The following is a 6,000-nucleotide window of genomic DNA, read 5'->3' as shown; positions in this document are numbered from 1 at the left end:
GGGAGGATGGTGCATGCGAGACAAGCACTTTACCAACTGTCCCCAGCCTGAAGCCTACAGTACCCCGTATTCCCAATTGGTTTCCCATCTAAGGACTAACCAGGCCCAACCCTGCTAAGCTTCTGAGATCAGATGAAATTAGATGCATTCAGGGTAGTATGGCTATAGACTCAGCTTTCTTATCTCTAAAATGAGGGTAATAACAGTGCCTATCTCACAGGTGTGTTCTCAAGTTTAAATAAGATGATGTATGTGAGATGTTCAGAACAGTGCCCAATCTTCATAAATTAGAAGAAGAAGAAGCAGGAGGAGGAGGGGGAGGAGGGGGGAGTGGTGTTAGCTTTCTAACTTTTTGTGAGTGGGGGAAATGGTGGCATTAAAAGGATATTGGCATTTCATTTTCCTACTTTTTAAAAAATGCCGATTTTTTTTATTTGGAGTCTCAAACTTTTGCCCATATAGGACACAGTCATTTGGGACTCTCCCAGAGCCCCAAACTGCTTGTTTAGAAATCACCCCTCTCTTCTCTCTGACTTAAAATGCTCAAGGCTTGAGCTAAACTGTCTTGCTCTTAAGAATTTCAGACCAGACTAGAAGGTGGAAGGGCGGGAAAGGGCAGCTTAAAGTGTGATGGGAAGAACACTGGACTTGAAGTCCAGATCCTGGCTTTGCCTCTTATTAGATATGAGCTTTGGAGTAGGTCTTACATCCTCTGGTGCAGTGTACACATCCTGCAAAGCAATGGTGCACAAAACAGCTGGGGCCTTAGTGCGTATCAAGACAGTGGCACCAAACTGTGCCACACCAGTGGTCATCTTCTCCATTGCCATCCACCTGCAGTAAAAATAAAACAAAAAACTATTGCACTTTAGAATGTCTTCAACAAAGCAGCAAAAAATTATTGATTTCATTAAGTCTCGACCCTGGAGAATGTCTCTTTAGTATTGCATATGGCAGAATGGGAAGCTTATGTAAAGATCTCTAGCTGACTCCTGAGGAACCAGTACAATGAGGGTCTCAAAGAAAAGCACTTGAGTTTTGAGCGGAACTAGACCCTTTTTACTTGAAGGAATGACTAACAAACTATGTTTAGTTATTCTTGAGATTTAACCAAATGAGCCTGCCACTTCAAGGAAACAGGAGATAGCATTAGTTGCCAGCGATAAAATTTGACCTTTCAAGCAAAAAATAGAAGTTTGGAAAACTTTTAGCTATCACCATGAACTTCATAGCTTCCCAATCTTGTCTGATGACATTGATGATATTGATGTATGTGACTTTTCTATATTATATAATTAAATGTGTCCACATGTGAAAGATACATATATATAAGTGATCTTATGTTTTTTAATGGACAACACATTCTGTTTCAAAACCATACATGGGTTGGTGATGCATTCAAAGTGCGAGATAAATCAGTCCTTTTTAATGTAATGAAGTATGAAATGTTCATTTATATGGTTTAGATTTCACCTGGCAATTTAAGAAACTACCCCTTGTCGAATTTTGGTGTAGTATCAAAGAACAGTATCCTAAATTATCTAAAAGGCTGTTAAAATGCTTCTCCCTTTTTCAAATGTGGGAAGTCAAGATTTTCTTCAACAAATACAATTTATCTCACAGCCTGAATGTTAATCCAGGAGAATATAGTAGTCTCTGCTCTAAAAGCAAATACTACATTTGCTGCAGTATAAAAATCATGCCATTCTTCTCCCTATTGTGTGTGTGTGGAAAGTACAGTTGTTTTCATTAAAATATTTATTTTAAGTTGGGGTTATTAAAATAAAAATCTTAAAATCTAAGATTTTCTCTGTGGGGTTTTCAGTATTTTAAATACTAAAATCCTGAGACTGACTGAAAGATTCTGGAATTTCTGTTCTAGAGCGTGAGCTCTGGAGCCAAAATAATTTGAAATCTCATGTCTTCTTAGTGTCTGTGTGATCTTGAACAACTTTCTTACCCTCTCTGCCTTAAATTACTCATCTATAAAATCTTCGTAACAGCACCTGCTGTGATAATAAGTACCATTTGTCATTACCACTGGTATTGCCACCAGGAGACAGAGTCAGTTCAGGGACATACAACTAAAGGTGGAGTCAATTGAACTGAGACTTTTTTCTCTCAAGCCAGATTATACCCCACCTCCCACCCACAAGTCTGACATGTCAATATTTATAGTCTAAGAAAGAAGGGGAAAAGGGGTCAGAAATGTACCACAGCCCAAGCACACATTGTCAGAGGTATCAAACCACCAGAAAAAATGACAAACAGCCAGGTTCAAATGTAGGGCCAAATGGCATTGTCTTATATTCAGGTTCAGCAGGCACCTGTTGCCTGTCATTTAATGGTTCTGCCCAAGTGGAAATACAAACTTCCCCCAGAAGGGGCAGACCCCCAGAGACCCCAGCAATAGACAACAAATGCAAAGCCTAAGGAGGTGAAGTGGCTGTGGGACCCCCACAGCTATTAGGGGCAGAACTGGTATTTGAGTCCAGTGTGCAGGTCAAGCCTAGGTGTTCTCTGAAAGGAACGGCTAGATCAGAATCTGCAATGGTCACACTGAGCTTTGGATAAGACTAGAGTTGGGCCCCTAGCATGGCCCACGAGGCTGCCACCGAAGTTCCAGCTGGTTGTGGGAAGAGAATGGATCCTGGCCAAGGGCTCGTTAACAACAAGAAAGAGAGCAGGGATGCAGACATGCGTTTTCACTTTATTTTATTCCCGGCACAGAATGCCTTCCTGTCGTTTAGGCAAAATGCTGTTCTGATGCTTCTGGTTTTTGCCCAGCTGAGGAGCAGACCATTTTTTAGTCCTGCGTGCTAAGTGAGTAGCTACAGATGGCCAACAAATGCCAATCTTCTTCTATGTTGGGAAGAAATCAAGACCAAATCTCCAATTGTGGCAAGGCTCCATTGCTCAGTAAACACAAAGATCTGTTTATGTTTCCTTTGTTCTTTCTGGAAACACACTGGTTTCCAGTTGCCCTACACCCCGCTTTTTGTTTTTAGATGGGTGTAATATGGATACTGTACAGAGCAGGTCAGGCAAGATTCCTGGCACTGAGACACCCACTGGAAACATGGCTGAAGCTCAGACCCCCGGAGGTAGGGGAAGAGCCCTGGCCTGAGAGTGGCTGTGTGTTGGGGTCCACCCTGAGTTAGGCAGCAATCCCAGCTCTGTGCCCAGCCCTAGGTGGGGCTCAAGTACCAAAGCAGTTTGATGAAGCGGGAAGAGCCAGATGGTGGAACCAAAAAGACGTGAAATGGACCTTAGTTTGGCCAGAAGACCTTGAGCAAGTCACTTCCCCTCTCTAATCCCAGGTTTCCTCCTCCTAAAGCAGCAATAGCAAGTCTCCCTCTCAGAGTTACCATGTTGGTTAATACTAAAATAAACCCTCTACATATGGCAGCATCACAAGGCCCTCTGTTATTGCTGCTGTTTTGGCAGCTGCCTCCCTTGGATTTCGTATAGGTGTGAGGCCAAGCTAAGAACTGAAGGCCATTGATGATGGAAGCTTTGGGCAGTTGGCTGTGTGATCACAGGCGAGTTAGTTAATCTCTGAGTCAGAATTTTCTCGTCTACAACTGGGAATCCTGGTCAATTAATGTGCCTTTCCTACTGACCCAGACATTAGAGGATAACAGGAGATGGAGGCCATGAAAACATTATGTAATCTGCCATTATGTAGAGGTTATTATTATAAAAATGATAGTAGCAACATTGATTAACATTTCTGAGTGCTTATGTTTCACCCAACACTGGTTTTAAGTGCTTTACGGCGTCACCTGATTTAATCTTTCACTAACGGTTTTGCCAGGTGGAACCCTGTAATTCCTGTTTTTCAGTTGGCTAAACTGAGGTACTGAGAGATTAAATAACTTGCCCAGGTTCACACAGATAGGCAGGGGGAAGACCAGAGATTCACACCCAGCCAATTAAATTCCAGAATCTATCCAATGGAAAATTAATAACTACGCTTATATTGGTATTATGTGATTGCTATGTCTACATTTCTCTCTACAGAGAGTGTGTAGTTATACATTATCAAAGCGTCAGTTGGGGTTTAAAGCTGTAATAATAACTCCCTACCTTCTGGGCATATCTCCAACATCTAAAGATCATGTGTGATTATATTCATGAACAAACAGATTCACGGATTGAAAAAGATAAGTATAATACGTACAAAATAGAATATATATAGCATCATATATATGTACGATATATATGCATACATATGTGCATATTATGATATATGAAATTATAGTTTCCTTATAGAAACATGCTCTAAACTAGAGATCAGAATATATATTAAGAAAGCAAGGCATTAGCAAAATCATTTATGGAACCATGATTGTGTGTGGTGAGAAATAATTATTCACTGGCTTAGGAGAGATGAAAACTATTGTTATGGTAACACAGTGAATGATGGTCATGCTTAGTCTCTTTTCCACCACATGCACCCGGTAAGGGCCATTCACACATGCGGCATGCTCCTGAGGGGTTGCCAGATTTTAGCAACACCCCTTCCCAATTTGTTGGTGGAAAATGATAGCAAATAATGAATCATTTATTTTTAGCATTTATGAACTCATTTTATAGGCATTCAAGTAATTAAATAACCCAGTTAAGGAGCTCGAGAATGTTATTTTCCAATAAATTTCCGTTAAATGCAACAAATTTACTGTGTTTCAACTGTACTGTTCGATACAGTAGCCACTAGCCACTTGTGACTGTTTATGTTTAAAAATCTGGTTCCTCTGTCCTCTAACCATATTTCATGAGCTCTGTAAGCCATGTGTGATTAGAGGCCGCCAGTCACTGCAGCTCATAAAACACGTCCATCCCTGCAGGGAGTTGCTGGACACTGCTGGGCTCTGTGATGCATGGGGAGGGGAGACTAGAACCTTCTGTGGCCTGCCTTGCAGCTGCTTGCTGTAGTGTAGCAATGAAGGCAACTGCTTAACAAGCATCCCAGGTTTGGGGCTAGGGATGGACAGAGAGCAGTGAATGGTGGGAAAGTACGACAGAGAATCTACCCAAGGATGTGTGGTCAGGAAAGACAGAACCAAAGGAAACTGCATATATGTGAAGAGCGAGCAATTTTTTAAAATAGTAAACCTAATTTCATATTATTTTATTTGCCTCTGGGTTCCACAACTAATATTTAGTATGATTTTTAAAACAGTATTTATTGAAGAATAATCCTAAATATAACTTATTTCATTGTTAAAATCTTTGATGCAACAAAATCACAAAAGAAGCCAAACACAATTATAGCATGATTCCATTTATATGAGATCCTGGCATAAGCAAATTAATTATGATGATAGAAATTAGAACAGTAGTTGCCTCGGGATAGGAGGGAGGATATGTTTGAGAGCAGGGATTGACTACAAAAGACTTCAGGGTAGTTTGTGGGACACTGATGTTCTGTCAAGAAGGAGCATTAGCTGGAGGCAGGGCTCATGCCTGTAATCCCAGTGGCTCAGGAGGCTGAGGCAGGAGGATCATGAGTTCAAAGCCAACCTCAGCAACTTAGCAATGCACTTAGCAACTTAAGAAGACCCTATCTTTAAATAAAAGTATATAAAAAGGGGGGGCTGGGGATGTGGCTCATTTGTTAAGCACCCCTCAGTTCAGGAAGGTTTCAGGCACATTTCTCAGTCTTGTGCCATGTAGATCTAAATGTGTTGCTCCTGCTTTTTCTAGGTTTTTTTTTTTTTAAATATTTAGTTGTAGTTGGACACAATATCTTTATTTTATTTATTTTATTTTTATGTGGTGCTGAGGATAGAACCCAGGGCCTCGCTTGTGCTAGGCGAGCACTCCACTGTTGAACTACAACCCCCAGCCCCTTTTCCTAGCTTTTGATGATTTGTTTGTTATCAAAAGTGGCTAAATTGGGGGGGGGGGGAGCTGGGATTATGGCTCAGTGGCAGAGCCCTTGCCTCACATGTATGAGGCACTGGATTCAATCCTCAGCACCACATTAAAATAAGT

General features: G+C 41.1%; 1 protein-coding gene and 1 pseudogene across 1 annotated transcript in view; one reads left to right on the top strand and one right to left on the bottom strand.

The window, feature by feature from the left end:
- Positions 1-6,000, top strand: part of Ror1 (receptor tyrosine kinase like orphan receptor 1) — a 168,119-nt gene that overhangs the window by 32,813 nt on the left and 129,306 nt on the right. The window lies entirely within an intron of this gene.
- Positions 52-170, bottom strand: LOC125610407 (annotated as a pseudogene).

The sequence above is a fragment of the Marmota marmota genome, unplaced genomic scaffold, assembly GCF_001458135.2.
Source record: "Marmota marmota marmota unplaced genomic scaffold, marMar, whole genome shotgun sequence".
In the NCBI taxonomy this organism is placed as follows: domain Eukaryota; kingdom Metazoa; phylum Chordata; class Mammalia; order Rodentia; family Sciuridae; genus Marmota; species Marmota marmota.
The sequence above is the reverse complement of the archived record's forward strand: the minus strand, read 5'-3'. Positions and strand labels throughout refer to the sequence as shown.